General features: G+C 47.1%; 1 protein-coding gene across 1 annotated transcript in view; it reads left to right on the forward strand.

Annotated features, from left to right (window-relative positions):
- The first annotated feature begins 8935 nt into the window (after nucleotides 1–8935).
- Nucleotides 8936–25372, forward strand: part of CDC42SE2 (CDC42 small effector 2) — an 87991-nt gene continuing 71554 nt past the window's right edge. Inside the window, exon 1 of the mRNA XM_040416938.1 lies at nucleotides 8936–9208. The gene's annotated coding sequence lies outside the window, so the exon portion shown is untranslated. The remainder of the gene's footprint in view (nucleotides 9209–25372) is intronic.

Here is a 25372-nt window from a genome sequence, read left to right on the forward strand (position 1 = left end):
TTGAGAGCATTCAGGCTGGCGTCCGCCACTAATGCCGCCTGAAACCCCTGACCGGACGTGGCCAGAATAGACGAGACTGCCACGTCCTCTGTCAGGTCACCGGGACCTGTCTCCTGGCCTCCATCTGACTTGGCAGGCATTTGGTCGGAAGAGGGAAAGCCATCAGACCCCTGAGGGGACCCTAGGCCCCCAGCACTCCCACTGTGCATGACATCAGCTATGGCCGCTGCCACTGCTGGTAGTGCCTGCTTTCCCTTGGCTTCCGACCAAGTCGCCAGTCCACACGGACTAACCGGGCCCTCTGACATCCCGGTTGTGGAGGAACCCTGCACTGAGGCTTCACCTGGGAGCCCTACTTCTCCTGGGACAGTCCTGACCTCATTTGCATCTTCCTCCTCCGCAGCTGTCTGCCCCTGCTTGTCCCCTCAGTAGCCATACCTGAGGACAACAGGTTCCAGCATGCTTGCTGGCCATACCCTGGGGCCTCAGCACAGCTGGCGTGAATGACCAACTCCCCTCTGAGGGGAGAGGCACACATTACATCCACCACTCCCACATTCCCATCAACAGACATGTCATGTACATTATCAGTACCAAGAGGGGTGGACATGGCATCACATTCTGGGGGATGGGGTGTCAGCGGCCACGTACTTAGACAGAAGCCACCCCAAGCAAAAAACTGGCAGGGATATTTGAGGATACCCCCACCTCCCTTACTCCTCGACCGGCGCCCCTGTCCAAATAGACCTTGGCGACAAGCAGGGCCAGTTCTACTCCTCCTATCCTGGAGACAGTAAGGGATCTCCCGGGGTAAAAAATCTTGTGGTGCCACCAGTTCAGGCCTTAACACTGTCATGTCAGCGCCGTTGTCTCCAAGTCCCATGGCCACGGCCTGGCCCACGGTGACCAGTTGAAAATTGTGAAGGGACCTCCTACCACCCCCACAGTGGACGGTTTCCAGGTCAATGACTGGGACGGGTCCCTCAAGTGCTGGGGACACATAGCCTTGAAGTGTCCTGGCTGCTTACACAGCTGGCAAAGTCGGGGTTCCCCCACCAATGTGGAAAGTGAAGCAGAGGCCGGTGCCCACTTGGGTCTAGGGGCAGGGGTAGCAGGTGCAGCGTGCGTCTTACCCCCTCTCCAGCCGTCAGGTTTCCGGGCCTCTGAAGTCCTGTTGTTGGTGTACTCATCGCCAAGGGCTGCTGTTGCGGAGGCCCCCTTTGGCTTCTAGTCACAGAGGTACTGCTGGAGGTCCTCCGGGCAATTCCACAAAAACTGCTATAGCTCCTTCAGCTGCTGGACGGTGGTGAGCTCCAATAACGTGGTCCATTGGTCAACCGCTCTCAGCAAGGCTCGCATGTGATTGGCCCAGCTCTGGGAAGGATCCCGCTGCAAACTCCGGAGCTTTTTCCGGTACGTCTCAGGGGTTAAGTTGTACTGCTGGACCAGAGCCTGCTTGATGTCCTCATTGCTCAGGATGGTCTTGCTGCGCAGGTACCCGAAGATTTCGAGGGCTTTCCCTCTGAGACGTGGAGTTAGGAATCTGACCCACTGGTCCTCCGTCAGCTGGTACTGATGGCAGGCCATATCAAACGCCAACAAGAATATGTCCAACTCCCCATCTTTGTCCAGCAGGGGGAAGTCCTCCGCCCGCAGTTTTTGAATCCGGATCTATGAAGACTCACATCGGGCTGGGGAGGGCTGCTGCAGTTGGAGCTGGAGCATTTGCAGCCGGTGCTCGTGCTTGGCTTGCTTGCGACGTTCTGCAGCCTCTGCTTGCTCGCAATGTTCTGCAGCTGCCATGAGGGTCTCGTAGCAGCCTTGTCTCCGGCCTGGAGACAGTCCACGGCAGCTTTTAGGAGAGCAGCCGAGCCTGCCTGGCTGGGGGAATGGGCAGGTGAAGGGCGGCCCACCGCCGGCAACTGGCTCCTTGGGTAGCTTTGACTGTGCTCCCCCTCGCCTTGAAGAAAGTTGCCTTCCACCTCCTCTTGGCCCATTATCTGGACTGCGTACTCCCTGCCACCGCTCATAGCCTCGGCCATCTCCTTAGCCTTTCTTCTTGTGTTACTGGCCATCATTTCCACGGATGATCACTGACACAAACTGCAACCTGATGCACACACACACCTTATTGTAGTTGCATGCAGACTGTCTACTGTTGAGCTTATCCTAAGACTCCAGCGGCAAAAGCTACTGCTGGTAGTCTCTAGTATCTGGGAGTATGGATCCCACACTCACACACACTAGTATCTCGATCCCACTTTGCTGCCACCAATATGTGACGAATACCGCACCTCACGTCGAGCTCACGAGATACGGTATACTCACTGGTTACCAAGATGTGACGTTACGCCCTCCTGGAGGAGCAGATAAGGTAAGCTTAGTACAGTTTACACAGTTGCCTCCTGTCCACGCATGCACAGAGAGGCAGAGGGTTAGAGACACTCGGTCACAACCCTGACAAGCTGAGAGAGCCTTTTCACTGCCCCAGTGAAACAGCGCTTCCTCAGCCCAGGTATACTGCCACCAGTTTCTCGGTTAAGCCCGGTCCGCTACCGTTATTAGGTTTCTGTGGGGAGATCTTCATATGTCCCCTCCCTGGCATCCTACCACCCAACTACGAGCAGGAGCCTGTCCATCTTGGCCACAGGGTCGCAAATATATATCTGGTTCATGCCTGTGATGGAGGGGCGATTCATAATTCTTTATGAATCGCCGGTTCCATGATGTCTGATAGTTGCTTTTGTTCCGAGGAATGACTTAGGCCCCCTGCAGGAAAGTTTTCCTGCAGGATCCATGCTGTCTGAATGTAGGTGTGAAATGTAAGCAAATGTGGCCTGCTAGGAGTTTTCTGCTATCTGGCTGCGCTTTGAAGCAGGCCCCCCCTGTGGAGTTTGATTTCCTCTGCCACTCCTGGAGCAAATGGCAGGAATAAAATCATACTCCATATTCCTCACAGGGCACTACTGAAAGGAGGCATAACTACTGTGAAAAGAGCACTAATTAAAGGGGGTCATAACTACTGTGAAAAGGCCACTACTGAAAGGGGGGGCATAACTACTGTGAAAAGGGCACTACTGAAAGGGGGGCATAACTACTGTGAAAGGGGCACTACTGAAAGGAGGCATAACTACTGTGAAAAGGGCACTACCTGAAAGGGGGGCATAACTACTGTGAAAGGGCACTACTGAAAGGGGGGAATAACTACTGTGAAAAGGGCACTACTGAAAGGGGGGGCATAACTACTGTGAAAGGGCACTACTGAAAGGGGGGAATAACTACTGTGAAAAGGGCACTATTGAAAGTGTGGTATAACTACTGCGAAAGGGGCACTACTGAAGGGGGGGCATAACTACTGTGAAAATGGCGCTACTGAAAGGGGGGCATAACTACTGTGAAAGGGGCACTACTGAAAGGGGGGCATAACTACTGTGAAAAGGGCACTACTGAAAGGGGGGGCAGAACTATTGTGAAGAGGGTACAATGTGGGCATAACTAGTGTGTGGGGTTACAATGTGGGCATAACTAGTGTGTGGGGGCACAACTCCAGTTGGAGTTGGTTAATTTCTTACAGGATGGTAATAGGTTTATAGATTGTCTTCCCTGGACCAGAGGTGGATTCAGAGCAGGACAAATTTGCTAACCTAAATTATTAAAATTTTCTCCTACCTTGTATTCCACTGCCTGCCTTTTATTAAAAGGTCGCTGAGTTTTTTGTTTTTTTTTAACTTTTGATATATCATAGAGATATATCTAATGTTTGGCTCAGTGGGGGTCTGAGTGCTAAGACTCCCACCAATCTCTAGAATGAGGAGAGAGAAGCGCTCACATATTGCAGCAGAGGACACTCGAGGTATTCCCATATGCTTCTACTGAGCCTGTCTTCTGCAGTGAGGAGAGAACATAATATGCGAGCACTTCTCTCTCCTCCTGCTAGTATAGTGGGGGTCTTAGCATTCAGACCCCCAACAATCAAAACTTTTGATATGTCTCCATGAAATATCAAACATTTGTTTGAAAACTCAGTGTCCTTTAGCATTTTTCTATGCAATGGATCAGTGATGAACGGACAGCAATGGGTGGCCCGGGTTATTGAAGAGGTGGTCAAAAAATCTGAAGTACCCAGGGCCAGATCTTCCATAGGGATCTTTCTGGGATCATTTATGTCCGATTGCAGAACCTCCATGTTGTAATGCTATCACTGGCTTCTTCATACTGTGATGAAGAGCCATGAAAACTATGGCGCAAATTTACTAATGTAGACAGCATAACCTTAGAGAGTCTAAAAATGGCTGGATGATACGTTTGGGGTCCCTTTAAACCAGCTTCATACCACCCATCAGCTGAGCTTTGTGATGGCATTGTTACCCAAAATGGCACCTCTTATAGAGGAGCTGTCACCTCTCCTGACATGTCTTAGTAAATACAGTACTTGCATTCCTCATGTAATAACAGTTCTGGGGCATCTATTCTCGTAAATCTGTGTTGTGCTGCTCCTCTGTTATTCCTTCTAGAAGTTTATGAATGAACTGGCAGCAACAGCAGTCTGCCATGAAGGTCAAACTGCGTGGTGGTTTTTGCAGGTGTGTCCCTGCACAGTGTGACACTGGCACCACTGGCTGATAGTATCCGACTGTACAGAGACCCCCCTCTCATTAACTTGGCAATCAATTGATAAACTTTTAGTAGGAATAACAGAGGATCAGCACAACATCAAGTCATAAGAATTGATGCTCCAGAGTTGTTATTACATGGGGACTGCAAGTAGTTACTAAAACAGACATGTCTGGAGAGGGGACAGGTCCACTCTAAGTCACGCCCTCTTTACTGTGAAGCCACACCCCTTCATCTAGACTCAGGGGATTAGGGTACAGCTACACAGCGACCTGTCACCCAATGTATTTCAATGGTGTTGGAATCCACAGTCACAAAAAAATCCATCCAAGTTGTTGTTTTTTGTGATTGTTGTGTTGTAGTTGCAGTGCGTCACATGGGGACGCCACTGAAATATGTTACATGAAATGCTGCCCTGTAACCTTAGGCCCCTTTCACCCGGGCGAGTATTCCGCGTCGCACGGAATCCGGACCCATTCATTACAATGGGTCTGTGCACATGAGCGTTGGTTTTCATGCATCACTTGTGCGTTGCGCGAAAATCGCAGCATGTTCTATATTCTGCTATTTTTGACGCAGCCCCGGCCCCAAAGAAGTGAATGGGACTGCGTGGAAATCGCATCGCATCTGCAAGCAAGTGCGGGTGCAATGCGTTTTTCACTGATGGTTGCTAAGAGTTGTTGTTTGTAAACATTCAGTTTTTTATCACGTGCGTGAAAACCGCATCAAAATGCATTGCACCCACGCGATAAAACTGAATGGACGTGCTTGCGAATTCGCTCAGTTTTCACTAAACGCATCCACAACGCATCCGGACCTAATCCGGACACGCTCGTCTGCAAGGGGCCATACACTTTTGTGTCACGTGACACTTATCACCCTGTAGCTGTACCCTTTTCTGTCACGTGACACTTATCGCCCTGTAGCTGTACCCTTTTCTGTCACGTGACACTTATCACCCTGTAGCCGTACCCTTTTATGTTACGTGACACTTATCACCCTGTAGCCGTACCCTTTTCTGTCACGTGACACTTATCACCCTGTAGCCGTACCCTTTTCTGTCACGTGACACTTATCACCCTGTAGCCGTACCCTTTTCTGTCACGTGACACTTATCACCCTGTAGCTGTACCCTCTTGTGTCACGTGACACATATCGCCCTGTAGCTGTACCCTCTGGTGTCACGTGACACATATCGCCCTGTAGCTGTACCCTCTGGTGTCACGTGACACTTATCACCCTGTAGCTGTACCCTCTGGTGTCACGTGACACATATCGCCCTGTAGCTGTACCCTCTTGTGTCACATGACACTTATCGCCCTGTAGCTGTACCCTTTTCTGTCACGTGACACTTATCACCCTGTAGCCGTACCCTTTTCTGTCACGTGACACATATCGCCCTGTAGCTGTACCCTCTTGTGTCACGTGACACATATCGCCCTGTAGCTGTACCCTCTTGTGTCACGTGACACTTATCAACTCTGTAGCCGTACCCTTTTCTGTCATGTGACACATATCGCCCTGTAGCCATACACTTTTGTGTCACGTGACACATATCGCCCTGTAGCTGTACCCTCTGGTGTCACGTGACACATATCGCCCTGTAGCTGTACCCTCTTGTGTCACATGACACTTATCGCCCTGTAGCTGTACCCTTTTCTGTCACGTGACACTTATCACCCTGTAGCCGTACCCTTTTATGTTACGTGACACTTATCACCCTGTAGCCGTACCCTTTTCTGTCACGTGACACTTATCACCCTGTAGCCGTACCCTTTTCTGTCACGTGACACTTATCACCCTGTAGCTGTACCCTCTTGTGTCACGTGACACATATCGCCCTGTAGCTGTACCCTCTGGTGTCACGTGACACATATCGCCCTGTAGCTGTACCCTCTGGTGTCACGTGACACTTATCACCCTGTAGCTGTACCCTCTGGTGTCACGTGACACATATCGCCCTGTAGCTGTACCCTCTTGTGTCACATGACACTTATCGCCCTGTAGCTGTACCCTTTTCTGTCACGTGACACTTATCACCCTGTAGCCGTACCCTTTTCTGTCACGTGACACATATCGCCCTGTAGCTGTACCCTCTTGTGTCACGTGACACATATCGCCCTGTAGCTGTACCCTCTTGTGTCACGTGACACTTATCAACTCTGTAGCCGTACCCTTTTCTGTCACGTGACACATATCGCCCTGTAGCTGTACCCTCTGGTGTCACGTGACACATATCGCCCTGTAGCTGTACCCTCTTGTGTCACATGACACTTATCGCCCTGTAGCTGTACCCTTTTCTGTCACGTGACACTTATCACCCTGTAGCCGTACCCTTTTATGTTACGTGACACTTATCACCCTGTAGCCGTACCCTTTTCTGTCACGTGACACTTATCACCCTGTAGCCGTACCCTTTTCTGTCACGTGACACTTATCACCCTGTAGCTGTACCCTCTTGTGTCACGTGACACATATCGCCCTGTAGCTGTACCCTCTGGTGTCACGTGACACATATCGCCCTGTAGCTGTACCCTCTGGTGTCACGTGACACTTATCACCCTGTAGCTGTACCCTCTGGTGTCACGTGACACATATCGCCCTGTAGCTGTACCCTCTTGTGTCACATGACACTTATCGCCCTGTAGCTGTACCCTTTTCTGTCACGTGACACTTATCACCCTGTAGCCGTACCCTTTTCTGTCACGTGACACATATCGCCCTGTAGCTGTACCCTCTTGTGTCACGTGACACTTATCAACTCTGTAGCCGTACCCTTTTCTGTCATGTGACACATATCGCCCTGTAGCCATACACTTTTGTGTCACGTGACACATATCGCCCTGTAGCTGTACCCTCTGGTGTCACGTGACACATATCGCCCTGTAGCTGTACCCTCTGGTGTCACGTGACACATATCGCCCTGTAGCTGTACCCTCTGGTGTCACGTGACACATATCGCCCTGTAGCTGTACCCTCTGGTGTCACGTGACACATATCGCCCTGTAGCTGTACCCTCTTGTGTCACATGACACTTATCGCCCTGTAGCTGTACCCTTTTCTGTCACGTGACACTTATCACCCTGTAGCCGTACCCTTTTCGGTCACGTGACACTTATCACCATGTAGCTGTACCCTCTGGTGTCACGTGACACATATCGCCCTGTAGCTGTACCCTCTTGTGTCACGTGACACATATCGCCCTGTAGCTGTACCCTCTTGTGTCACGTGACACTTATCAACTCTGTAGCCGTACCCTTTTCTGTCATGTGACACATATCGCCCTGTAGCCATACACTTTTGTGTCACGTGACACATATCGCCCTGTAGCTGTACCCTCCTGTGTCACGTGACACATATCGCCCTGTAGCTGTACCCTCTTGTGTCACGTGACACTTATCACCCTGTAGCTGTACCCTCTTGTGTCAAGTGACACATATCGCCCTGTAGCTGTACCCTCTGGTGTCACGTGACACTTATCACCCTGTAGCTGTACCCTTTTCTGTCACGTGACACTTATCACCCTGTAGCTGTACCCTCTGGTGTCACGTGACACATATCGCCCTGTAGCTGTACCCTCTTGTGTCACATGACACTTATCGCCCTGTAGCTGTACCCTTTTCTGTCACGTGACACTTATCACCCTGTAGCTGTACCCTCTTGTGTCACGTGACACATATCACCCTGTAGCTGTACCCTCTTGTGTCACGTGACACTTATCACTCTGTAGCCGTACCCTTTTCTGTCATGTGACACACATCACCCTGTAGCCATACACTTTTGTGTCACATGACACACATCGCCCTGTAGCCATACACTTTTGTGTCACGTGACACACATCACCCTGTAGCCGTACCATCTTGTGTCACGTGACACATATCGCCCCGTAGCCGTACCCATTTGGTTTATGTGCCAAAAATGACGCCAGAATTTAGGCACAGTTATATAGTAATTCTGGGCTCCTGTTTTTAATCTGCGTGTTGTAATTTTGTTTCATTGACTCTAATGGGAACAAATGGCTGGAAAATGCAATTTTAGGCCTAGTTTTTATTTTATTTTTTTATCCAAAAGCAGTAGTGAAGCTTAAAGCCAGATTCACACCAAGTGCTGAGCTGCCTATTGGAAATAAGCCGGATACAAGGCAACATGGAGTCGCGCAGAGTTGTGAGGTGAGCCCTCCATCCCGGAGCGGAGGGGGAGGGGACGTGGTCCTCTGGAGCTGCGCGGTGCCGCCACCTGTGGCCGCTCGGGGTGAGGCGCCCGGCCTGAGCTTTGTCTCCTCCTCCCTGCAGCTCCGCTCACTCACACACTGACTCACACGCCGAGGGAGGGAAGGAGGGGGAGATGTGAAGCCATTCAATTCCTCTCCAGCAGCCATCTTCACTTCCTCTTCTCATTCCTCCCGCTACATATCTGTAATATCTGCCCTGAGAGAGCCAGGCGGGCTCCGCTCACTGCCCCGATTTGTCTTGGCGGGGCGGGAGGTGACCCGGATTTGCGGGGGCAGCTGAGGGACTCCCCGGGCATCCATCCCGGCAGCACAGAGGGATACCGGGCGCAGGACGGCGGGGTGACGAGAGGACGCGGACAACCGGTGAGTGCCCGGCGGCGGCGGCTAATTAACCCTTCATCTGCCGGGGGGCGGCGGAGCATCACCTTGCCCATCACTCGTGTGTCACCCGGGCACCGGTGTCTCCTCCATAGCCGAGTGTGTGTGATGACAGATGTGCACGTATATAATGTATGTGGATGGAGGCAGCATACAGAGCCTGGCACCTGCTGGGTACTGCTATCACAGGGCACAGTGTATGCCATATGTACCACTGCTGGAGACAGGGCCGCCCCTGCAGTGCTGTATGTATGTATGTATGTGTGTGTGTGTATATATATATATCTCTGAGTATAAGCCCCTACCCGCCACTGCAATGTGGTCAGTCCTGTCAGTCAGTGTCACTAGTAATGGCTGATGGTCCTCGCCGCCATTGGTGATCATGGTGGGTACAGCGTCTTGTGTCACTTGTCTGTATACAATAAAGTGGCCCCCAATGACAGCTTGCCGTGAAGAATACAGCCGGTGGGAAAGTCATTGTGATCTCTGCATCTCTGTACACAGCCTTAGGGGCCCATTCCCACTGGTATGGAGCCAGTATGCTTGTAATGTATAATGGAAACATTTCTTCCTGTCACTGCTGGAAATCACTGATCAAATACTGACGAGACACTGTGAAAGCCATCTCGGTGTGGCACCATATAGGCCACTCTCTCACGCCGTCATTCTTTCATCAGTATTTGTAAGCCAGAAGCAGGAATGGGTTCAGAACTCAGATATTTTCATTAGTTCTCATGCAGTGTCCGTTTTGCGGTCCACAAACTTCCGATCCGCAGAATATGGATGCGTTCTTTATGCTGGATGCATTATTTTTTTTTTTTTTGTAGACGCATTGACTTCATTGGGTCAGTGGTTCGCATTTTGCAGACGTGCTCTCTTTTCGCAGAACAGCTATACGGATGCGGAAAGCACACGGATCATCCGTGTTCTTTCCGCATTATGTCTGTTCTGCAAAAAGATAAGAACATGTCTGCAAAATGCCGACCACGGTCCCATTAAAGTCAATAGGTCCTCAAAAAATGCAGCTGCAACACGGACTGTATCTGTATTGCGTGGATCCGCAGTTTGCAGACCACAAAATGTCTTTTTGTAGGTTTCACTCCTGGCTTTGGCTTACAAATACTACCGCAAAATAGCGACCATTTAAAAGTCGCCATGGTCTCCGTGTGCTGCTGTATGGACAAAGATATTCTCTTTCATGGAGTCCCATGGAGCATGGCAAAATAATTTTTTGGCGGAGGATGGCTAAAGGCCTTAGGCTAGGGCTACACGGCGGTATTTGTCACATCCGCGCAACGTTTTTTATAATGATAGCCAATGGTGTCACGCTGCGAGTGAGACATGGCAGTCGCAAAAAAATCCATCCAAGTTGGACTTTTGTGCGACTGTCGTGTCACAGTGTGGCATCATTATATATATATATATATATATATATATATATATATATATATATATATATATATATATATATATATATATATATCTCACGTGACCCATTTTTCAGTGTACCCGTTTTGTCGCCCTAGCCGTATACCTCTATGGCAGCCCTATTATGGGTCAGTACAGCCCGGACAGTTACGGTATATGGCCATGTTCATGAAAAGACGTGATGCAGTTATCTAGCGAGCACATTGAATACATTTTTCGGGGCCATAAAGGGCGTCATGCCATGGACCTGTACGTTGGCGGAGTACCTGTGGTACCCCTGAGGTCAGCAGTTGACCGTAGGCTGTCCATTGTATGTATCAAGAAGATGACTGCAGCAGCGGAAATGATGGTTATGCATTCTGTTTGGTGGAAATTTGTAATCTTGGACAACTCCTTTAAACTTTGGCGTGATGTATTCACCCAAATATAACCCCCCCCCCCAATAGCCGTAGTCTGATTGTTGTCTGTGCAGCGGGTGAGCGGTCGAACAGCTATGGCGCCTGCTTATTATAGAAAGCCATGGAGACTTGTCAAGTTCTGCCTGAGCCAAGCACCTAACATTTACATTGCTGTACCCCCAAACAAATTAAAGGGGTTCTCCCTACAGAGACCTTATCTCAGCGGGGTTACCCAGGACTTGATGAAATGATTCTAATTTGATTCTGTCATTTACAAGGCCAACGCGCTGAACATCCAGTACATAAAACAATCTAGAGGCAGTTCTAACCCGGAGAGCTTACACTCTATCATAAGAAGTGAGGAGGGCAGAGTCCTCTCTAGTGAGCCCACTTCACATGAATGTCGGCTTTCAGCGGGACCTAGTATCGTGAGGATGGAAATCAATGTATCTGCTTGTCCTGGAAGGAGTTTCATCGTCTTTAACCTGAGTGGTCAGTGGTCTGCCCGTGTAGCCATGTAACAGCGTGCGTCTGTAATAAATGGGTGGTGGGCGGCCATGTTCCTTACCTTCCCCTCACATCAGGCAGAGGAGCACTGACAGTCACCGTCAGGACGTCTCAGAACTATATAACCTGTCACCTGAGTGACTTATCAGGGACACTTGGTTACCCGCTGTTACATTTATCTGCTTCATAAAAATAAAAAAAATAGCATCATCAAAAAGGTCTGTGATACTATTGCTGTCTATATACTTCTCGACTGCTCCTGAAGAAGGGGGATAGGAGAACCCCTGAAACGCATTGAGCCCACCTGTGATATCAGAGGAAGCCACCAGAAGTAACACCTCTGGTACTGCCGTGTCTTTCCTGAGATACTACAAGCGATCCCGGCGGGGGTGTCTTGAGCTTTACCCCATTGACCTCCTCCTCAGTGAGGGGAGTCTACCTTTTCAAAATAAATATAACCTGTCCTATTCTTGTCCGTTTTGCAGACAAGAATAGGCAGTTATATCAATGGCTGTCCGTGCCGTTCTGCAAATTGCGGAACACACACAGACGCCATCCGTGTTTTGTGGATCCGCGGTTTGCGGACAGCAAAAAACGGAACGGTCATGTGCATGTAGCCTTTGGCGCTAGTTTTTTCTCCCTTTGGTACCCTGCTACTGTTATTCTAAGATCTTTTGGATTCCTTTCCAATAAGTTCTTTGACTAAGGGTCCATTTACACGTCCGTAGTGTATTGCGGATCCGCAATACACCCGGCCGGCACCCCCATGAACTGCGGACAAGAATAGAACATGTTTTATTTTTTTCCGGAGCCGCGAACCGGAAGATCAGGGCACACTCCGGAAATGCGGATGCGGACAACACACTGTGTGCTGTCCGCATCCATTCCTGCCCCATAGAGAATGAATTGTGGAACGGGTGCGGACACATTTACGGAAGCATGAATGGACCCTAACACTCTCTTTAAAAAAAAAAAAAAAAAAACTTTTATCTTTTCCCTATCGGTATTGATAAAGCCACCTTATTGTCTCCGGCAATACACTCCTAATTGTACACCATTGTCAGGTACCATATGTGATATACAGACCCCGCAGTCAGCTGGGTCCTAGCAGGGGCACACGTCTTTGTGTGCTCCTGCCAGTACTGAGCTGAGGGGGCTATTCCTGCAACGGTGTACAGATGTATATGCAAACGTGAAAAGCGCTGTACACCGCCTGCAACTTCGGGGGCCTCTTCTGACAGTAAAATCAATGACAAAACAGAATTTCAGTGCGGTTTGAATAGTGTAAAAGTTGTATGAAAGTTTAGTTCCACTTTAAACAGGTTCCTGGGAATATAGACTCAATATCCATGGCCCGCAGCCTGTCTACATAAATAGATTACCTGCTCCCTGCCACTTCAATCCTCCCGTTTGCCCCCACATGTCCATGTTCCGGTCCCCGGGTATGGTCACATGCTCTACTGCAGCCAATAACTGGTTTCAGCGCAGACGTGCCACATGTGGCCATGTCACCGCTGAGGCCAGTTCACACTTGGCATACAAACATGTATGTTTATCTGAATGAGGTTTGAAGAACAACCCCATTCAGATCTATGAAACTGCTCTTGGTACAAAAAAACCTGTACCTGTGCCAAAAATGAAGTTTAACGGCGGCGCTGAACATCAGGAAAACTGCCATATTGTGCTTTCTATAAAGCCATCAACGTGAAGCTACTGTGGACAAATGGAAGAGTGAGATGCCATTGACTTGAGTAAAGAAGGACCTCAATAATGTAGAGTGTGAATGGTGATCCAGAAAGCAGTAAAATGATCTAGAATGTGCCGTGTGTGGCCTGAAGATGCAGCATAAGAGCAGTAATAATCCTCTGGGCTTAGTAATTATAAAACCGTATCATCATAATTATCCAGCCTTTATAGAAGTCACGTCCGTCTTCTTTCCTGGAATGAACCACATCCTATGTGTTCCCGGGTAGTAAACACCTGTCACACGTTGCTGCCAGGAGCAAACAGGAACCCAACCAGGCCACAATACACACGTGTGTGTCACCGGGTCTAGACCTCCTCAGACACTTCACTTTGAGGTATAGTCCCTGTTTCCCTTTCCTTGTGAGCAGGGTTCTCATTCTTATTGTTTGTTGATTAGTTAGTCACTCTGAAATATCTGGGTTTCTTTCTACCCTCTGGTTGTAAAGCGCTGCGGAGTATGTTGGCGCTATAGAAAGATTAGAAGTAAACTGGAGGTACAGAAACTGCATTGCTGCGGTAGCCGAGGGGTGTTCCCCCTCTAATAAAGGGGTGGCCCCAGTTCACGATCCGGACAGATCAGGTTTCGATCAGCTGTTTAAGGCCTCATTCACACGGGCGTTGCGGAAAAATGTGCGGGTGCGTTGCGGGAACACCCGCGATTTTTCCGCGCGAGTGCAAAACATTGTAATGCGTTTTGCACTCGCGTGAGAAAAATCGCACATGTTTGGTACCCGAACTTCTTCACAGAAGTTCGGGCTTGGGATCGGTGTTGTGTAGATTGTATTATTTTCCCTTATAACATGGTTATAAGGGAAAATAATAGCATTCTGAATACAGAATGCATAGTAAAACAGCGCTGGAGGGTGATTCACCATGGTAAAAGATCATGTGACGTACCATGTGATGACCGGAGTGACGTCATCAAAGGTCCTTGACCTATAATTAATGCTCACCACAGGTCCTATTCAGTAAAGGGGACAGAAGCAGAGGCCGGCATCGCGAACAAGTGGACTAAGGTGAGTTAAATGATTTTTTTTATATTTTTTTTAACCCCTCCAGCGCTGTTTTACTATGCATTCTGTATTCAGAATGCTATTATTTTCCCTTATAACCATGTTATAAGGGAAAATAATAATGATCGGGTCTCCATCCCGATCGTCTCCTAGCAACCATGCGTGAAAATCGCACTGCATCCTGCTTGCGGATGCTTGCGATTTTCACGCAACCCCATTCATTTCTATGGGGCTTGCGTTACGTGAAAAACGCTCAAAGATGAGCATGCTGCGATTTTCACGCAACGCACAAGTGATGCGTGAAAATCACCGCTCATGTGAACAGCCCCATAGAAATGAATGGGTCAGGATTCCGTGCAGATGCTGTGCGTTCACCTCCCGCAACGCATCCGCGTGGAAAACTCGCTCGTGTGAAAGGGGCCTAAGTAGGTACCGGCTCTCGCAGCTCTTCTTAGGCTATATGACATTGCGGTCATCGGTCGCATAGCTGCAAGTGAATGGGGCTGAGCGCAGTACAAAGCACAGCCATTTTTTTAATTTTTCTTTTGTTATTCCCGTGTTTTCTACTTTCTGTCCTGGCTCTTTAATTTCCTCCTGTTGTTTGGACCTTTGTCAAAAGAACAATAGAGTTGTCATCGCCGAGCGAGCACCATAGCCACTGGCATGCCTGCTGTTTTACACAACGGAGACCTGGTGGCAGAGTCAGTGATCGGAGATAACTCCGAACACCATGTTCTGAAAATGGCCCTGTAACGATTGTTAAAAAATAATCCTGTCACATGGCGATCAGTAATGTACAGACATGCAATTATTTGTAAGGATCGCATGTTGTTGTTTTTTCTTAATTGTTTTCTGATTGCTTGCCTTTCCCATATCCAGTGCTAACATATTGGCGGTGCCTGTTTACACAAGGGTATATAATGCCGACAAACGATAAGTCATCATAATGGGGTCCATCAAGCAATTTGTCTCTGAACGTCTCTGCGCATGTTTATATTGCGCTGTGGTCTTCTGCTCAGCCATTAGGGTAAGGCAACACTGGTCGCAGCCAGTATTGCCGGGGCATCGCAATGTGGCAGTGATCCGATAGAAATGAATGGGGTCACAGTGCGAGTCTCACGTGTGCCACATCTGCGACCCCTGAATTGCAAAAAAAATCCTACACTTGGATTTGCAGCACATGTGCAACTCGCACGGCGGCCCCATTCATTTCTGTGTTATCACCGCTACGCTGCGATCCTGGCCGTGACCAGTGTTGGCGGCACACATTCACTTGCCTGGCATTCTAGTAAGTGACTAGTGTGCATGGTGAGGCGGGTGAGCAGCGAGTTAAGGACATAAGGTCATCCATGATTCAGCTTTGCTTCCTTTTCAAGCTTTTTGTGAAAATTCAGGGTGTGTTTTACGGCTCACGTATAACTATAGCACGGTATGCACAGCATGGAGGGATCTCTCTGCAGCACTTCATAAACTACAGGAAAACTAGCCTGATGCTATATGATCATCTTAATCCACGTAAACTTGTAATTGTTTTATGGAGATGATCAGGGCATTATGTATTCTGTAGCATTTCATGCTCCTCCTATAGCTTGGCATAGTTTGGTAGCTGTTCACACACTGGCATTTGAAGGGAGCCGAATACTTAGGAAATAATGCTGTCTGCAAGTGATCTGCTATCTTTCCTGTCATCACAGGACGCGTATAAAGGACATGGAAGGAATGCTTTTCGCCACATACTTGTATTAAACATATAAATGGGTTCCTCATGTATAAAATGTGGGAATGCTAACATTTACTTAGTGCTGGCTTGGGTAAATCTTGAGGCAGAATTGGGCGCTGAATCTCCCATTGAAAAGAATAGGAAGCTGAAAAAACAGCTCCATTTAAGGCTACTTTCACACTCGCGTTTTGTGCGCATCCGTTCAGAACGGATCCGTTTGTATTATCTGTAACATAGCCAAGATGGCTCCGTCTTGAACACCATTGAAAGTCAATGGAGGACGGATCCGTTTTCTATTGTTCCAGATTGTGTCAGTGAAAACGGATCCGTTTGGCTCAGTTTCATCAGACGGACACCAAAAACGCTGCTTGCGGAATGGAGACGGAACGGAGGCAAACTGATGCATTCTGAGCGGATCCTTTCCCATTCAGAATGCATTAGGGCAAAACTGATCTGTTTTGGACCGCTTGTAAGAGCCCTGAACGGATCATACAAACGGAAACCATAACGCGAGTGTGAAAGTAGACTAAGGCCGTGAGTTTTTGGGCGGTTTAATCACTTTTTTTTGGTGCAGATCTGCTTCAAAAACCTCAAGCTGAAAATTTAGCAGATTTGCAGATTTCAAAACAGAAATTCAGTGTAGTTTTGTGCACCAAAGACCACATGTCACTTGCGGATATGGTGCGGTTTTGCCGCAGATCTTGCCCTTCCATTGAAAAGAAAGAAACCCGCAAAACAATTGACATGCTGCAGATTTCAAAATCCACATAGCAGCACAGAAAAGAAAGCAGAGTATACATTGGATTTGTCTAATCGCATACACTTTGCTGGTGCTGTATTACGCTGCAGAAAAAACAAGGGGTTGTGCAGGCAGTATATATTGATGACCTACCCTCAGGATATCTTATTGGTGGGGGTCTTTCAGGTGCAGATTTCATCCACGTCAAAATACGCAAGTACAGTAATACATTCAGATTTTGGTGCGGAAACGCAGCAAAATGCTCACGAAAATCTGCATAAACGACACATGTAGAGTATAGGACAACAGCAGCTGCACATGCTTTTTCCAGTGACCTGAAATGTGTACCAGATCTTCTACAGTCAAGTCTCATTTACTTACAGGTTACTTTGAGATATTGGGGGTCGTTTACTAACGCTAGTTTTTCATATGACGGCACAGGCCTCTTACTTTGAAGCATCTTTGGCTGTAATCAACACCAGCGAAGAGCTGCCATATTTCTGCGCCATAATTTATGCCAAATTCTGGTGTAAATTGTGGGAATCTTTGCCCCTTACAGTTAGGTGGTTAAAGCACTTATAGGGGTTATACAAGACTAAAAAATGTCCCCTCTATGCCGGGCCCTCACACAAGGGCTTATGCACATCAACCTATATTCTTTCCATGTCCTTTCCGGATCTGTGCGTCTGTTTCTACACTTAACAAACTGGATCTGGCATGTCTGTTTGTTCCGTTTCGCAGACCGGACATAAAACCACAGCTCACAGCGGTTTCGTGTCCTGTGAAACATTGCAACAAAACAGAATGCATCCTGATCAGTTTTGTCCCCCATGACAATGAATGGTAACAAAGCCGATCCGTCTTGGCCCGGTTTTGAGATCCTCTGCCAGATCTCCAAACCGGAAAGCCACATCGGAAGTGTCAAACAGACCTTAGAAAGAGATTGTCATGTATGATCATTGTCTGATTTTCATTTATTACAATAATCTGATTGGATAACCCCTTACAGTAAGCTTCCCTTTACAGGCATGGTAAGCACGGAGAAGGCAGCGGCGCTCACAGGAGTGTCGGTGCCTTCTCAAACAGCTGATCAGCAGGGTTCCTGGGTGTTGGACCCCCACCAATAAGATACTGGTGACCTATCCAGACCATAGGTCGTCAGTATCAAAGTCTCAGAAAAGCCCTTCAATTCCATGCATGTATGAGGTCTCTGCCGTCTTACATTGTCTCTGCTCCGTCTTGTGTGTAAATTTAGCTCTTGGCCTACTTTTCACTATCCTATAACGCTGTGGTGGGTGTGATCTTCAAAGGGCCCCACAGCCTAATGAATATGCGGCAGTGTTATCAGCCCTGTGTCGCCTCTCTGCCCATAGGTGACTGATGTGCACAATGCGTTCTCACCTATTTGCTGTGCTGCTGATAATAAATAGGTGTGCACATTGAATTCCTTCCCAGTACATTTACAGGAAGCAGAAAGAAGGGAACGTTCAAAGGTTTAAATCGCCTTTTTATAAACCACAAAATATGGTGATGACTTTTCACACTTTACTTTATCTATATTTCAAAAATACACTTTGTATTCCTCCTGTCGTCGTCGCCCCCCCCCCTTCCCCCATTTTCTGCTGTTAACAAAGTCACAAACCCAGTGTAACTTTTTAAAACACCATTGCTCCTAAATTTAGGCACAAGGGGCATTTCTACGCTGCCCTCGCGTTCCCAAGATGAGGATGGTGGCAGGACTGATATAATTACCTTCTTTTACACTTGGGGTAAAAGAAGACTGAAATCTCAGAGCTGGCATAGATTTCAATTCAGGCACAACGACTGCCAGAGGATGTGTTTAATTTAGATGTATCCTCCGGGAGTGCAGGGGATATCGTAGACCGGCGTAAAATGCTGGTCTGTGATAAATCATCCCTATTATGTTCTATAAAGATCACTTTTAAATAGTCACCTCTTAGGAAGGATTACAATGACGGATAACACATGATCCAACATTCACAATAACTGATGGTCTTAGCTTAGGCTACTTTCACACTAGCGTTTTGGTTTCCATTTGTATGATCCGTTCAGGGTTCTCACAAGCGGTCCAAAACGGATCAGTTTTGCCCTAATGCATTCTGAATGGGAAAGGATCCGCTCAGAAGGCATCAGTTTTCCTCCGATCAGTCACCATTCCACTTTTGAGGCAGACGCCAAAATGCTGCTTGCAGTGTTTTGGTATCCGTCTTACAAAACTGAGCCAAACGGATCCGTTCTGACACACAATGTAAGTCAATGGGGACGGATCCGTTTTCTCTGGCACAATACAAAACGGATCTGTCCCCCATTGATTTTCAATGGAGTTCATGACGGATCTGTCTTGGCTATGTTACAGATAATACAAACGGATCCGTTCATGACGGATGCATGCGGTTGTATTATTGTGAAGGATCTGTTTTTGCAGATCCATGACAGATCCGCCCAAAATGTGAGTGTGAAAGTAGCCTTATCTACTCCCCTCCCTGCAGAGTAACCTCTGCACGGGTCATAAAGCATGTCTAGAGCACTCTCCCATTGAAGTCCATGGTTCATCTCTGCACAAACTTCCTATTGTCCATAAGACTGCTGTAAAGTATTTCTCAGAACACTGTTGACAGTAATATAGCAGCTCAGGCAAGATGGCTGCCCCCAAAATAATGTACAGAAAATAGAATAAAAAATCTGCAATCGGAAAGGAACACTGATGAGAAGTAAAATATGTTTCACAATCTGGTTTTAAAGAGACACTTCCACCTGAATTATTTTTTATTTTTTTAGACTCTACGGGGCACATTTATTAAGACCAGCGTTTTAGACGCCAGTCTTAATAAGGCCGTGCACTGGCCTCTACATAACTTGGGCAGATCAATCGGCGCTTCTCAATGTAAGACAGCTTCCTTGTTGTCTTACATTTAGACCATTTTCTACGCCTAAAACAGGAATACAAAATGGTAAAAGAGACGAGCCTGTCCCAGCCCACGCCACGGCCACTTTTTTAGACCATTGCACCGCAATCTGCACCAGAAATACATCTAGTATAGGCGTATCTGTTTAATAAATGACCCCCTATATTCATAGAATATATTTGTTTAGGTAATCTGTTGTCAGTTTGCTGCTGCTGTAAGTGGAGGATGCTATCTACGGAGTGATCCTCATTATAATTGTTGGTATAACAGTATGCTAGCTGTATTGTTCTTAGGCCTACATAAAGATGCCCACTGAAGAGCACTGCATTGATTTGTTTGATTAGTGTAACAGGTAATGTTCTGATTGAGTCACTACAGGAGGATCTCTCTGGTCGCAGTGGCGGCCTGAACGAGAGAGTTAAGACTGTCTGGCATGCTAAGAGTCTAAACAAAGAGAAAGTTAAAGGAGTATTCCAGTAATTTCAAGTTATTCCCTATACTCAGGGCCCCCTGAAGTGAATGGAGTGGAAGGACGGGCATGTGCACTACCACACCATCTCTGTGGGATTGCCGGAGGTACATTGTATGCCTGACCTGCAGCTCTGGTCATTTTGGGTGGCCCTGCGGGGTACGGGGCCCCTCTTTTTGTGATCAGTGGACTCCCAATAGTACCCCACGACTGCGGATAAGAGATAACTTGAAATAACTGGAATACCCCTTTAAAGAGACACCAACAGGAAGTAAAATACATGGTTTGACTTCAAGAAACAATATCCAGAAAAATGTTAAGAAAAATTAAAAAACATTTACACATGCGGACAAATACGTGATAAAAATAATTTTGCTGGATGTGTTGCTTTAATTAGTACAAAGAATCTTGACTATTTTTCCTTCAAAGTGCCCTTATTATATGTAAGGTGGAAAGATCGTATCTACAAGGTGACTTCTGGCCGCATGACATATGACAATGTCCGCTGCTAAAATCAAAACTAAAGATGGCAATTGTGGCTGAGCTGTATTCCAGCCGATTGTTGTCACTGTAAACTGCAGGTTACAACATGACCACAATCACTATCATTTCGGTACAGCCACACGGTCAGTTTTCCTGATGCACTTTTGAAAGCCACGGTGCGGATCCTAAAAGAAGAGAAAGTATAAAGGACTGATACAACTTCTATTCTTTTTTGAACTCTCTCCAAAAATTGCATCAGGAAACCTGACTGTCTGTGCCCTTAGGTCTTAGTTCACGTTTCCGTTTTTCACTGGCGTGTGCTGTCCTCATTTTCCACAGGCGGCACACGTACCCATTGATTTGGAGGTGTCTGACCGTGGTCAGTGAAAAAAATCACAGAGACGTGCGCTACTTTGGTCCATCATGCAGACCAAACACATCCATTACAGGGAGTGCAGAATTATTAGGAAAGTTGTATTTTTGAGGATTAATTTTATTATTGAACAACAACCATGTTCTAAATGAACCCAAAAAACTCATTAATATCAAAGCTGAATATTTTTGGAAGTAGTTTTTAGTTTGTTTTTAGTTTTAGCTATTTTAGGGGGATATCTGTGTGTGCAGGTGACTATTACTGTGCATAATTATTAGGCAACTTAACAAAAAACAAATATATACCCATTTCAATTTTTTATTTTTACCAGTGAAACCAATATAACATCTCAACATTCACAAATATACATTTCTGACATTCAAAAACAAATCAGTGACCAATATAGCCACCTTTCTTTGCAAGGACACTCAAAAGCCTGCCATCCATGGATTCTGTCAGTGTTTTGATCTGTTCACCATCAACATTGCGTGCAGCAGCAACCACAGCCTCCCAGACACTGTTCAGAGAGGTGTACTGTTTTCCCTCCTTGTAAATCTCACATTTGATGATGGACCACAGGTTCTCAATGGGGTTCAGATCAGGTGAACAAGGAGGCCATGTCATTAGAATTTCTTCTTTTCTACCCTTTCTTGCCAGCCACGCTGTGGAGTACTTGGACGCGTGTGATGGAGGCCCCACAAGCTCATCTTTGATGATACCAGCCCAAACCAGTACTCCACCTCCACCTTGCTGGCGTCTGAGTCGGACTGGAGCTCTCTGCCCTTTACCAATCCAGCCACGGGCCCATCCATCTGGCCCATCAAGACTCACTCTCATTTCATCAGTCCATAAAACCTTAGAAAAATCAGTCTTGAGATATTTCTTGGCCCAGTCTTGACGTTTCAGCTTGTGTGTCTTGTTCAGTGGTGGTCGTCTTTCAGCCTTTCTTACCTTGGCCATGTCTCTGAGTATTGCACACCTTGTGCTTTTGGGCACTCCAGTGATGTTGCAGCTCTGAAATATGGCCAAACTGGTGGCAAGTGGCATCTTGGCAGCTGCACGCTTGACTTTTCTCAGTTCATGGGCAGTTATTTTGCGCCTTGGTTTTTCCCTGTTGACTATTTTGAATGAAACGCTTGATTGTTCGATGATCACGCTTCAGAAGCTTTGCAATTTTAAGAGTGCTGCATCCCTCTGCAAGATATCTCACTATTTTTGACTTTTCTGAGCCTGTCAAGTCCTTCTTTTGACCCATTTTGCCAAAGGAAAGGAAGTTGCCTAATAATTATGCACACCTAATATAGGGTGTTGATGTCATTAGACCACACCCCTTCTCATTACAGAGATGCACATCACCTAATATGCTTAATTGGTAGTAGGCTTTTGAGCCTATACAGCTTGGAGTAAGACAACATGCATAAAGAGGATGATGTGGTCAAAATACTAATTTGCCTAATAATTCTGCACTCCCTGTATAGACTGTGGGTTAGTGAAAAAACACGGATGAGATCCATGTTGGGTCCGTTTTTCACAGACCACTAATAGGAGATGCTCTGGAAATGAAAAAAAGGGTTTTCCGAGATTTTAATACTGATGACCTATCCCCTGGATAGGTCATCAGTATGTGATCGGTTGGAGTCTGACACCCGGGACCCCCCCCCCCCCCCCCCCCCCCGCCAATCAGCTGTTTGAGATGGCACTCCTGTGAGCGCCGCAGCCTTCTCGCAGTTTACAAAGCACAACGCTGTACATTGTATAGACTCAAGGCTGTGCATGGTATCTCCATGGGGCAGAGCTGGTCTTAGGCCACGTGACCGCGATGAACATGTCGTCACTGGCCTTGGAAAAGCAGAGAGAAGGCTGCAGCGCTACTGTGAGCACCGGTGCCTTCTCAAACAGCTTCCGGGTGTTAAACCCCCCACCAATCAGTATTAAGATCTCGTAAAACTCCTTTAACTTTCAGCTGAGCAGAGTCCATGGAATAGGGATGACACATGAAGGACAAAAAACACACGGACATCTTCACGGATGAAACACGTACTCCTTTTTTTCACGAACGTCAAACAGACATGGAAATGTGAACGAGGCCTTACTTGTGATATTCCAATTTCTGTCCCAAATCACATTTCATTTTTCAGTTGACCGATCCTTGTCTTGATAGACACATCAGATGACAAAATTGCTGATTATACTGAATGAATCACTTATTACCCTGCCAGCAGCCTATGACCTTAATTACACTAGTAGTTTTGTAAGTTCAGAAAATTGTCTGCCCTGGTCCTCCAGAGATTTTTAACAGCAGCTGAAGCTCTGCCAATGCCAAGCACATTTATGCTGGTCCCTGCCAAAAATGTCCTTAAAATGCTGAAAAATGTGTGACTTCAGCACCACTGCTGGGCTCCCAAACATTCTTCAGACGGCTCATCCGTTTTTATATGAGATCCCGTTAATTATGGGCAAGGGTTATGAGTAGCGTCTATGAGGCACAGGCATATTGTCAGTCTGCAGGAGAATCCTGTTTTCTCAGCATGACCAAATCACACAGGAAACTGAGCAACACTGGATCCTGGACGGAGCTAGCTATCCCAAATGTTGGCACATCTCTGTCTTCATGCTTTAATTCTTTGCCAATTCTGTAATTATTTGTCAATTAGAATTTTTTTTATTTTTTTAAGATTTAGGTTTGTGTAATCATGCTTAAAGGGTTTTTTTGAGACTCGTATACTGATGACCGATCATCTGAATAGGTTATCAGTATCTGATCTATGGAGGTCCAACATCCGGGACCTCAGCTGTTTGAGAAGGCGCCGACGCTCACAGTAGCACTGCTGCCTTCTCGCAGCTTCACGTGGCTCAGGTGCAGGTCAGCCCCGTTTAAGTGAAAGGGGCTGAACTTCGATACCAAGCACAGTCGTTATATTATGTATGGCGCTGTGCTTGGTAAGCGGCGAGAAGGCAGCGGCGCTCACCGGAGAACTGGTGCCTTCTCAAACAGCTGATTGTCAGGGGTCCTGGATGTCGGACCCCACTGATCAGATACTGATAACCAGATGATAGGTCATCAGTTCTAAAATCCTGGAAAATCCTTTTAAGGCCTCATGACCACAAACGTGTGCCACCCGCAAACAATGGGTCTGCAATATACGGGTACTGGCCATGTGCGCTCCGCATCACAGATTCGGACCCATTCACTTGAATGGAGCCCCAAGATGCGGAGTGGAGGCATTAAGCAGAAGCACTACGAAGTGCTTCAGTGGGATTTCGGTCCGTGCCTATGCGCCACCAAAAAATAGAACTTGTAGCGGGCACACGATAAATGCAGAATTATAGCCATTTATTTTCTGAGCCTTAGGCCTCTTTCACACGACCGTTTTTTTGCCTTCTGTATACGGAACTATTCATTTCAATAGTTCCGCAAAAAAAAAAAACGGAATGTACTCCGTATGCATTCAGTTTCCGTTTTTCCATTCCGTTAAAAGATAGAACATGTCCTATTATTGCCCGCAAATCACATTGCATGGCTCCATTTAAGTCAATGGGTCCACAAAAAAAAGGAACACATACGGAAATGCCATCCGTATGTCCTCCGTATCCGTTCCGTTTTTGCGGAACCATCTATTGAAGATTTTATGCCCAGCCCAATTTTTTCTATGTAATTACTGTATATGCCATCAGGAAAAACGGAACAGAAATGGAAACACAACGGAAACAAAAAACGGAACAACGGATCCGTGAATAATGGACCGCAAAACACTGAAAAAGCCATATGGTCGTGTGAAAGAGGCCTAAGTAACAGTAACACATATTCTAAAAGTGTAGAGAGAAAGCAAAATAGATGCATTCCTAGACACGTAGAGGATTCACAAAAAGTTGAAACACCTAACCCATGCATTTTATTAGTAAACTAGAAAAGGTACAATTTCTGGGGAAATTGTGTAAAGTGTTCTTGCCTCCACCAGTAGTCTACAACTGGAGTGGGCGGAGTAGCTGGGTGGAGTGGCTTGAGTAACTGTTGTGTGGCTGGAGTAAAGCCTCATGCACGCGTCCGTGGAACACGGACCGTGTGATACCGGCCTGGATTTCTTCTGAGTCCAGGAGCGCACGTCGTCATTGGTTGCTATGACGCCGTGCGCTTCCTGCTGCCGCCGCAGTACAATAATGCACTGGTATAGATCATACGAGTGTATTACCGTACTGCGGCGGCAGCAGGAAGAACACTGCATCATAGCAACCAATGACGCCGTCCGCTCCTGCACTCAGAAGAAATCCAGGTTGGTATCACACGGTCCATGTTCCACGGACGTGTGCATGAGGCTTAACTGTGGAACGGTTGGAGTGGGCAGAGT

Source organism: Bufo bufo, chromosome 2, assembly GCF_905171765.1.
Source record: "Bufo bufo chromosome 2, aBufBuf1.1, whole genome shotgun sequence".
NCBI lineage: Eukaryota > Metazoa > Chordata > Amphibia > Anura > Bufonidae > Bufo > Bufo bufo.